The sequence below is a fragment of the Argiope bruennichi genome, chromosome 6 (assembly GCF_947563725.1).
Source record: "Argiope bruennichi chromosome 6, qqArgBrue1.1, whole genome shotgun sequence".
Lineage (NCBI taxonomy): Eukaryota > Metazoa > Arthropoda > Arachnida > Araneae > Araneidae > Argiope > Argiope bruennichi.
Genome location: NC_079156.1, coordinates 44998690 through 45011363, shown reverse-complemented (window position 1 = coordinate 45011363; position 12674 = coordinate 44998690).

The following is a 12674-nucleotide window of genomic DNA, read 5'->3' as shown; positions in this document are numbered from 1 at the left end:
GAAATTCGAACTCGAGTCCTGCAAAATCAAAGTAGCAACCAACCACTCTACCGACCCAGCCGCCAGCCCGCTGATATTCGGTCATTTATATACTTGCAAATACCAAATAATACAAATAATATAAAATAGTATTGATTCCTGGTCTAAATGCACAATGCTATGGATTATTTTGATTTCTGCGCATGTGCAAGAACTCGACAATTAAAAAATATTAAATTTATAGATATTTTCAAATAACAATTATTTTCAATGACGTATACCTATTGAAATATTTCGTAGCAACAAATAATTTGTCCAAGCGAATTATTTTAAGAATAAATAAAAAATAAAATATGTAAATAAAACTTTCATCGGCAACCAGATTCGAACTCGAGTCCTACAAAATCGTAGTAGCAACCAACCACTCTCCCGACCCAGCCGCCAATCCGCTGATATTCGTTCATTTATATACTTCCAAATGCTAATTTATATAAATAATATAAATGGTATTGATTCCTGGTCTAAATGCACAATGCTATGGATTATTTTGATTTCTGCGCATGTGCAAGAACTCGACAATTAAAAAATAATAATTTTATAGATATTTTCAAATAAATATTATTTTCAATGACGTATACCTATTGAAATATTTCGTAGCAACAAATAATTTGTCCAAGCGAATTATTTTAAGAATAAATAAAAAATAAAATATATAAATAAATCTTTCAGCGGCAACGAGATTCGAACTCGATTAATGCCAAATTAAATTAGCAACCAACCGCTCTCCCGACCAAGCCGCCAGTCCACGGATATTTGTTCATTTATATACTTCCAAATGCCAACTTATACAAATAATATAAAATAGTATTGATTCCTGGTCTAAATGTAAATGCTATGGATTATTTTGATTTCTGCGCATGTGCAAGAACTCGACAATTAAAAAATATTAATTTTATAGATATTTTCAAATAACAATTATTTTCAATGACGTATAACTATTGAAATATTTCGTAGAAACAAATAATTTGTCCAAGCGAATTATATCAAGAATAAATAAAAAATAAAATATGTAAATAAAACTTTCATCGGCAACCAGATTCGAACTCGAGTCCTGCAAAATCGTAGTAGCAACCAACCACTCTCCCGACCCAGCCACCAGTCCGTTGATATTCGTTCATTTATATACTTCCAAATGCCAATTTATATAAATAATATAAAATAGTATTGATTCCTGGTCTAAATGCACAATGCTATGGATTATTTTGATTTCTGCGCATGTGTAAGAATTCGACAATTAAAAAATATTAATTTTATAGATATTTTCAAATAACAATTATTTTCAATGACGTATAACTATTGAAATATTCCGTAGCAACAAATAATTTGTCCAAGCGAATTATTTTAAGAATAAATAAAAAATAAAATATGTAAATAAAACTTTCATCGGCAACGAGATTCGAACTCGATTAATGCCAAATTAAATTAGCAACCAACCGCTCTCCCGACCAAGCCGCCAGTCCACGGATATTTGTTCATTTATATACTTCCAAATGCCAACTTATACAAATAATATAAAATAGTATTGATTCCTGGTCTAAATGTAAATGCTATGGATTATTTTGATTTCTGCGCATGTGCAAGAACTCGACAATTAAAAAATATTAATTTTATAGATATTTTCAAATAACAATTATTTTCAATGACGTATAACTATTGAAATATTTCGTAGAAACAAATAATTTGTCCAAGCGAATTATATCAAGAATAAATAAAAAATAAAATATGTAAATAAAACTTTCATCGGCAACCAGATTCGAACTCGAGTCCTGCAAAATCGCAGTAGCAACCAACCACTCTCCCGACCCAGCCGCCAGTCCGTTGATATTCGTTCATTTATATACTTCCAAATGCCAATTTATATAAATAATATAAAATAGTATTGATTCCTGGTCTAAATGCACAATGCTATGGATTATTTTGATTTCTGCGCATGTGTAAGAATTCGACAATTAAAAAATATTAATTTTATAGATATTTTCAAATAACAATTATTTTCAATGACGTATAACTATTGAAATATTCCGTAGCAACAAATAATTTGTCCAAGCGAATTATTTTAAGAATAAATAAAAAATAAAATATGTAAATAAAACTTTCATCGGCAACGAGATTCGAACTCGATTAATGCCAAATTAAATTAGCAACCAACCGCTCTCCCGACCAAGCCGCCAGTTCGCGGATATTTGTTCATTTATATACTTCCATATGCCAATTTATACAAATAATATAAAATAGTATTGATTACTGGTCTAAATGCACAATGCTATGGATTATTTTGATTTATGCGATTGTGCAAGAACTCGACAATTAAAAAATATTAATTTTATAGATATTTTCAAATAACAATTATTTTCAATGACGTATACCTATTGAAATATTTCGTAGCAACAAATAATTTGTCCAAGCGAATTATTTGAAGAATAAATAAAAAATAAAATATATAAATAAATCTTTCAGCGGCAACGAGATTCGAACTCGATTAATGCCAAATTAAATTAGCAACCAACCGCTCTCCCGACCAAGCCGCCAGTCCGCGGATATTTGTTCATTTATATACTTCCAAATGCCAATTCATGCAAATAATATAAAATAGTATTGATTCCTTGTCTAAATGTAAATGCTATGGATTATTTTGATTTCTGCGCATGTGCAAGAACTCGACAATTAAAAAATATTAATTTTATAGATATTTTCAAATAACAATTATTTTCAATGACGTATAACTATTGAAATATTCCGTAGAAACAAATAATTTGTCCAAGCGAATTATTTTAAGAATAAATAAAAAATAAAATATGTAAATAAAACTTTCATCGGCAACCAGATTCGAACTCGAGTCCTGCAAAATCGTAGTAGCAACCAACCACTCTCCCGACCTAGCCGCCAGTCCGCTGATATTCGTTCATTTATATACTTCCAAATGCCAATTTATATAAATAATATAAAATAGTATTGATTCCTGGTCTAAATGCACAATGCTATGGATTATTTTGATTTCTGCGCATGTGCAAGAACTCGACAATTAAAAAATATTAATTTTAAAGATATTTTCAAATACAAATTTATTTCTATGAAGTATAACTATTAAAATATTTCGTAGCAAAAATTAATTTGTCTACGAGAATTATTTTAAGAATACATAAAAAATAAAATATGTAAATAAAACTTTCATCGGCAACCAGATTCGAACTCGAGTCCTGCAAAATCAAAGTTGCAGCCAACCGCTCTCAGGACCCAGCCAACAGTTCGCCGGTAATCGTTTATTAATATACTTCCAAATGCCAATTTATACAAATAATATAAAAGAGTATTGATTCCTGGTCTAAATGCACAATGCTATGGATTATTTTGATATCTGCGCATGTGCAAGAACTCGACAATTAAAAAATATTAATTTTATAGATATTTTCAAATAACAATTATTTTCAATGACGTATAACTATTGAAATATTTCGTAGCAACAAATAATTTGTCCAAGCGAATTATATCAAGAATAAATAAAAAATAAAATATGTAAATAAAACTTTCATCGGCAACGAGATTCGAACTCGATTAATGCCAAATTAAATTAGCAACCAACCGCTCTCCCGACCAAGCCGCCAGTTCGCGGATATTTGTTCATTTATATACTTCCATATGCCAATTTATACAAATAATATAAAATAGTATTGATTCCTGGTCTAAATGCACAATGCTATGGATTATTTTGATTTATGCGCATGTGCAAGAAATCGACAATTAAAAAATATTAATTTTATAGATATTTTCAAATAGCAATTATTTTCAATGACGTATAACTATTGAAATATTCCGTAGCAACAAATAATTTGTCCAAGCGAATTATTTCAAGAATAAATAAAAAAATATATATATAAACAAATCTTTCAGCGGCTACGAGATTCGAACTCGAGTCCTGCAAAATCAAAGTAGCAACCAACCACTCTACCGACCCAGCCGCCAGCCCGCTGACATTCGTTCATTTATATACTTGCAAATACCAAATAATACAAACAATATAAAATAGTATTGATTCCTGGTCTAAATGCACAATGCTATGGATTATTTTGATTTCTGCGCATGTGCAAGAACTCGACAATTAAAAAATATTAATTTTATAGATATTTTCAAATAACAATTATTTTCAATGACGTATACCTATTGAAATATTTCGTAGCAACAAATAATTTGTCCAAGCGAATTATTTTAAGAATAAATAAAAAATAAAATATGTAAATAAAACTTTCATCGGCAACCAGATTCGAACTCGAGTCCTACAAAATCTTAGTAGCAACCAACCACTCTCCCGACCCAGCCGGAAATCCGCTGATATTCGTTCATTTATATACTTCCAAATGCTAATTTATATAAATAATATAAAATGGTATTGATTCCTGGTCTAAATGCACAATGCTATGGTATATTTTGATTTCTGCGCATGTGCAAGAACTCGACAATTAAAAAATAATAATTTTATAGATATTTTCAAATAACAATTATTTTCAATGACGTATACCTATTGAAATATTTCGTAGCAACAAATAATTTGTCCAAGCGAATTATTTTAAGAATAAATAAAAAATAAAATATATAATTAAAACTTTCATCGGCAACGAGATTCGAACTCGATTAATGCCAAATTAAATTAACAACCAACCGCTCTCCCGACCAAGCCGCCAGTCCGCGGATATTTGTTCATTTACATACTTCCATATGCCAATTTATACAAATAATATAAAATAGTATTGATTCCTGGTCTAAATGCACAATGCTATGGATTATTTTGATTTCTGCGCATGTGCAAGAACTCGACAATTAAAAAATATTAATTTTATAGATATTTTCAAATAACAATTATTTTCAATGACATATAACTATTGAAATATTTCGTAGCAACAAATAATTTGTCCAAGCGAATTATATCAAGAATAAATAAAAAATAAAATATGTAAATAAAACTTTCATCGGCAACCAGATTCGAACTCGAGTCCTGCAAAATCGTAGTAGCAACCAACAACTCTCCCGACCCAGCCACCAGTCCGCTGATATTCGTTCATTTATATACTTCCAAATGCCAATTTATATAAATAATATAAAATAGTATTGATTCCTGGTCTAAATGCACAATGCTATGGATTATTTTGATTTCTGCGCATGTGCAAGAACTCGACAATTAAAAAATATTAATTTTATAGATATTTTCAAATAACAATTATTTTCAATGACGTATAACTATTGAAATATTTCGTAGCAACAAATAATTTTTCCAAGCGAATTATTTTAAGAATAAATAAAAAATAAAATATGTAAATAAAACTTTCATCGGCAACGAGATTCGAACTCGATTAATGCCAAATTAAATTAACCACCAACCGCTCTCCTGACCAAGCCGCCAGTCCGCGGATATTTGTTCATTTATATACTTCCAAATGCCAATTTATACAAATAATATAAAATGGTATTGATTCCTGGTATAAATGCACAATGCTATAGATTATTTTGATTTATGCGCATGTGCAAGAACTCGACAATTAAAAAATATTAGTTTTATAGATATATGTTCAAATAACAATTATTTTCAATGACGTATAACTATTGAAATATTCCGTAGCAACAAATAATTTGTCCAAGCGAATTATTTCAAGAATAAATAAAAAAATATATATATAAACAAATCTTTCAGCGGCTACGAGATTCGAACTCGAGTCCTGCAAAATCAAAGTAGCAACCAACCACTCTACCGACCAAGCCGCAAGCCCGCTGATATTCGTTCATTTATATACTTGCAAATACCAAATAATACAAATAAAATAAAATAGTATTGATTCCTGGTCTAAATGCACAATGCTATGGATTATTTTGATTTCTGCGCATGTGCAAGAACTCGACAATTAAAAAATATTAATTTTAAAGATATTTTCAAATACAAATTTATTTCTATGAAGTATAACTATTAAAATATTTCGTAGCAAAAATTAATTTGTCTACGAGAATTATTTTAAGAATACATAAAAAATAAAATATGTAAATAAAACTTTCATCGACAACCAGATTCAAACTCGAGTCCTGCAAAATCAAAGTTGCAGCCAACCGCTCTCAGGACCCAGCCAACAGTTCGCCGGCAATCGTTTATTAATATACTTCCAAATGCCAATTTATACAAATAATATAAAATAGTATTGATTCCTGGTCTAAATGCACAATGCTATGGATTATTTTGATTTCTGCGCATGTGCAAGAACTCGACAATTAAAAAATATTAATTTTATAGATATTTTCAAATAACAATTATTTTCAATGACATATAACTATTGAAATATTTCGTAGCAACAAATAATTTGTCCAAGCGAATTATATCAAGAATAAATAAAAAATAAAATATGTAAATAAAACTTTCATCGGCAACCAGATTCGAACTCGAGTCCTGCAAAATCGTAGTAGCAACCAACAACTCTCCCGACCCAGCCACCAGTCCGCTGATATTCGTTCATTTATATACTTCCAAATGCCAATTTATATAAATAATATAAAATAGTATTGATTCCTGGTCTAAATGCACAATGCTATGGATTATTTTGATTTCTGCGCATGTGCAAGAACTCGACAATTAAAAAATATTAATTTTATAGATATTTTCAAATAACAATTATTTTCAATGACGTATAACTATTGAAATATTTCGTAGCAACAAATAATTTTTCCAAGCGAATTATTTTAAGAATAAATAAAAAATAAAATATGTAAATAAAACTTTCATCGGCAACGAGATTCGAACTCGATTAATGCCAAATTAAATTAACCACCAACCGCTCTCCTGACCAAGCCGCCAGTCCGCGGATATTTGTTCATTTATATACTTCCAAATGCCAATTTATACAAATAATATAAAATAGTATTGATTCCTGGTATAAATGCACAATGCTATAGATTATTTTGATTTATGCGCATGTGCAAGAACTCGACAATTAAAAAATATTAGTTTTATAGATATATGTTCAAATAACAATTATTTTCAATGACGTATAACTATTGAAATATTCCGTAGCAACAAATAATTTGTCCAAGCGAATTATTTCAAGAATAAATAAAAAAATATATATATAAACAAATCTTTCAGCGGCTACGAGATTCGAACTCGAGTCCTGCAAAATCAAAGTAGCAACCAACCACTCTACCGACCAAGCCGCAAGCCCGCTGATATTCGTTCATTTATATACTTGCAAATACTAAATAATACAAATAATATAAAATAGTATTGTTTCCTGGTCTAAATGCACAATGCTATGGATTATTTTGATTTCTGCGCACGTGCAAGAACTCGACAATTAAAAAATATTAATTTTATAGATATTTTCAAATAACAATTATTTTCAATGACGTATAACTATTGAAATATTTCGTAGCAACAAATAATTTGTCCAAGCGAATTATATCAAGAATAAATAAAAAATAAAATATGTAAATAAAACGTTCATCGGCAACCAGATTCGAACTCGAGTCCTGCAAAATCGTAGTAGCAACCAACCACTCTCCAGACATAGCCGCCAGTCCGCTGATAATCGTTCATTTATATACTTCCATATGCCAATTTATATAAATAATATAAAATAGTATTGATTCCTGGTCTAAATGCACAATGCTATGGATTATTTTGATTTCTGCGCATGTGCAAGAACTCGACAATTAAAAAATATTAATTTTATAGATATTTTCAAATAACAATTATTTTCAATGACATATAACTATTGAAATATTCCGTAGCAACAAATAATTTGTCCAAGCGAATTATTTCAAGAATAAATAAAAAAATATATATATAAACAAATCTTTCAGCGGCTACGAGATTCGAACTCGAGTCCTGCAAAATCAAAGTAGCAACCAACCACTCTACCGACCAAGCCGCAAGCCCGCTGATATTCGTTCATTTATATACTTGCAAATACTAAATAATACAAATAATATAAAATAGTATTGTTTCCTGGTCTAAATGCACAATGCTATGGATTATTTTGATTTCTGCGCACGTGCAAGAACTCGACAATTAAAAAATATTAATTTTATAGATATTTTCAAATAACAATTATTTTCAATGACGTATAACTATTGAAATATTTCGTAGCAACAAATAATTTGTCCAAGCGAATTATATCAAGAGTAAATAAAAAATAAAATATGTAAATAAAACTTTCATCGGCAACCAGATTCGAACTCGAGTCCTGCAAAATCGTAGTAGCAACCAACCACTCTCCAGACATAGCCGCCAGTCCGTTGATAATCGTTCATTTATATACTTCCATATGCCAATTTATATAAATAATATAAAATAGTATTGATTCCTGGTCTAAATGCACAATGCTATGGATTATTTTGATTTCTGCGCATGTGCAAGAACTCGACAATTAAAAAATATTAGTTTTATAGATATATGTTAAAATAACAATTATTTTCAATGACGTATACCTATTGAAATATTTCGTAGCAACAAATAATTTGTCCAAGCGAATTATTTTAAGAATAAATAAAAAATAAAATATATAAATGAATCTTTCAGCGGCAACGAGATTCGAACTCGATTAATGCCAAATTAAATTAGCAACCAACCGCTCTCCCGACCAAGCCGCCAGTCCGCGGATATTTGTTCATTTATATACTTCCAAATGCCAATTTATACAAATAATATAAAATAGTATTGATTCCTGGTCTAAATGCACAATGCTATGGATTATTTTGATTTCTGCGCATGTGCAAGAACTCGACAATTAAAAAATATTAATTTTATAGATATTTTCAAATAACTATTATTTTCAATGACGTATAACTATTGAAATATTCCGTAGCAACAAATAATTTGTCCAAGCGAATTATTTTAATAATAAATAAAAAAATATATATATAAACAAATCTTTCAGCGGCTACGAAATTCGAACTCGAGTCCTGCAAAATCAAAGTAGCAACCAACCACTCTACCGACCCAGCCGCCAGCCCACTGATATTCGTTCATTTATATACTTGCAAATACCAAATAATACAAATAAAATAAAATAGTATTGATTCCTGGTCTAAATGCACAATGCTATGGATTATTTTGATTTCTGCGCATGTGCAAGAACTCGACAATTAAAAAATATTAATTTTAAAGATATTTTCAAATACAAATTTATTTCTATGAAGTATAACTATTAAAATATTTCGTAGCAAAAATTAATTTGTCTACGAGAATTATTTTAAGAATACATAAAAAATAAAATATGTAAATAAAACTTTCATCGACAACCAGATTCAAACTCGAGTCCTGCAAAATCAAAGTTGCAGCCAACCGCTCTCAGGACCCAGCCAACAGTTCGCCGGCAATCGTTTATTAATATACTTCCAAATGCCAATTTATACAAATAATATAAAATAGTATTGATTCCTGGTCTAAATGCACAATGCTATGGATTATTTTGATTTCTGCGCATGTGCAAGAACTCGACAATTAAAAAATATTAATTTTATAGATATTTTCAAATAACAATTATTTTCAATGACATATAACTATTGAAATATTTCGTAGCAACAAATAATTTGTCCAAGCGAATTATATCAAGAATAAATAAAAAATAAAATATGTAAATAAAACTTTCATCGGCAACCAGATTCGAACTCGAGTCCTGCAAAATCGTAGTAGCAACCAACAACTCTCCCGACCCAGCCGCCAGTCCGCTGATATTCGTTCATTTATATACTTCCAAATGCCAATTTATATAAATAATATAAAATAGTATTGATTCCTGGTCTAAATGCACAATGCTATGGATTATTTTGATTTCTGCGCATGTGCAAGAACTCATCAATTAAAAAATATTAATTTTATAGATATTTTCAAATAACAATTATTTTCAATGACGTATAACTATTGAAATATTTCATAGCAACAAATAATTTGTCCAAGCGAATTATTTTAAGAATAAATAAAAAATAAAATATGTAAATAAAACTTTCATCGGCAACGAGATTCGAACTCGATTAATGCCAAATTAAATTAACAACCAACCGCTCTCCCAACCAAGCCGCCAGTCCGCGTATATTTGTTCATTTACATACTTCCATATGCCAATTTATACAAATAATATAAAATAGTATTGATTCCTGGTCTAAATGCACAATGCTATGGATTATTTTGATTTCTGCGCATGTGCAAGAACTCGACAATTAAAAAATATTAATTTTATAGATATTTTCAAATAACAATTATTTTCAATGACGTATAACTATTGAAATATTCCGTAGCTACAAATAATTTGTCCAAGCGAATTATTTTAAGAATAAATAAAAAATATATATATATAAACAAATCTTTCAGCGGCTACGAGATTCGAACTCGAGTCCTGCAAAATCAAAGTAGCAACCAACCACTCTACCGACCCAGCCGCCAGCCCGCTGATATTCGTTCATTTATATACTTGCAAATACCAAATAATACAAATAATATAAAATAGTATTGATTCCTGGTCTAAATGCACAATGCTATGGATTATTTTGATTTCTGCGCATTTGCAAGAACTCGACAATTAAAAAATATTAATTTTATAGATATTTTCAAATAACAATTATTTTCAATGACGTATAACTATTGAAATATTCCGTAGCAACAAATAATTTGTCCAAGCGAATTATTTTAAGAATAAATAAAAAAATATATATATAAACAAATCTTTCAGCGGCTACGAGATTCGAACTCGATTCCTGCAAAATCAAAGTAGCAACCAACCACTCTACCGACCCAGCCGCCAGTCCGCTGATATTCGTTCATTTATATACTTGCAAATACCAAATAATACAAATAATATAAAATAGTATTGATTCTGGGTCTAAATGCACAATGCTATGGATTATTTTGATTTCTGCGCATGTGCAAGAACTCGACAATTAATAAATATTAATTTTATAGATATTTTCAAATAACAATTATTTTCAATGACGTATAACTACTGAAATATTTCGTAGCAACAAATAATTTGTCCAAGCGAATTATATCAAGAATAAATAAAAAATAAAATATGTAAATAAATCTTTCATCGGCAACCAGATTCGAACTCGAGTCCTGCAAAATCGTAGTAGCAACCAACCACTCTCCCGACCCATCCGCCAGTCCGCTGATATTCGTTCATTTATATACTTTTAAATGCCAATTTATATAAATAATATAAAATAGTATTGATTCCTGGTCTAAATGCACAATGCTATGGACTATTTTGATTTCTGTGCATGTGCAAGAACTCGACAATTAAAAAATATTAATTTTATAGATATATGTTCAAATAACAATTATTTTCAATGACGTATAACTATTGAAATATTCCGTAGCAACAAATAATTTGTCCAAGCGAATTATTTTAAGAATAAATAAAAAAATATATATATAAACAAATCTTTCAGCGGCTACGAAATTCGAACTCGAGTCCTGCAAAATCAAAGTAGCAACCAACCACTCTACCGACCCAGCCGCAAGCCCGCTGATATTCGTTCATTTATATACTTGCAAATACCAAATAATACAAATAATATAAAATAGTATTGATTCCTGGTCTAAATGCACAATGCTATGGATTATTTTGATTTCTGCGCATGTGCAAGAACTCGACAATTAAAAAATATTAATTTTAAAGATATTTTCAAATACAAATTTTTTTCTATGAAGTATAACTATTAAAATATTTCGTAGCAAAAATTAATTTGTCTACGAGAATTATTTTAAGAATACATAAAAAATAAAATATGTAAATAAAACTTTCATCGGCAACCAGATTCGAACTCGAGTCCTGCAAAATCAAAGTTGCAGCCAACCGCTCTCAGGACCCAGCCAACAGTTCGCCGGCAATCGTTTATTAATATACTTCCAAATGCCAATATATACAAATAATATAAAATAGTATTGATTCCTGGTCTAAATGCACAATGCTATGGATTATTTTGATTTATGCGCATGTGCAAGAACTCGACAATTAAAAAATATTAATTTTATAGATATTTTCAAATAACAATTATTTTCAATGACGTATAAATATTGAAATATTTCGTAGCAACAAATAATTTGTCCAAGCGAATTATATCAAGAATAAATAAAAAATAAAATATGTAAATAAAACTTTCATCGGCAACCAGATTCGAACTCGAGTCCTGCAAAATCAAAGTAGCAACCAACCACTCTACCGACCCAGCCGAAAGCCCGCTGATATTCGTTCATTTATATACTTGCAAATACCAAATAATACAAATAATATAAAATAGTATTGATTCCTGGTCTAAATGCACAATGCTATGGATTATTTTGATTTCTGCGCATGTGCAAGAACTCGACAATTAAAAAATATTAATTTTAAAGATATTTTCAAATACAAATTTTTTTCTATGAAGTATAACTATTAAAATATTTCGTAGCAAAAATTAATTTGTCTACGAGAATTATTTTAAGAATACATAAAAAATAAAATATGTAAATAAAATTTCATCGGCAACCAGATTCGAACTCGAGTCCTGCAAAATCAAAGTTGCAGCCAACCGCTCTCAGGACCCAGCCAACAGTTCGCCGGCAATCGTTTATTAATATACTTCCAAATGCCAATTTATACAAATAATATAAAATAGTATTGATTCCT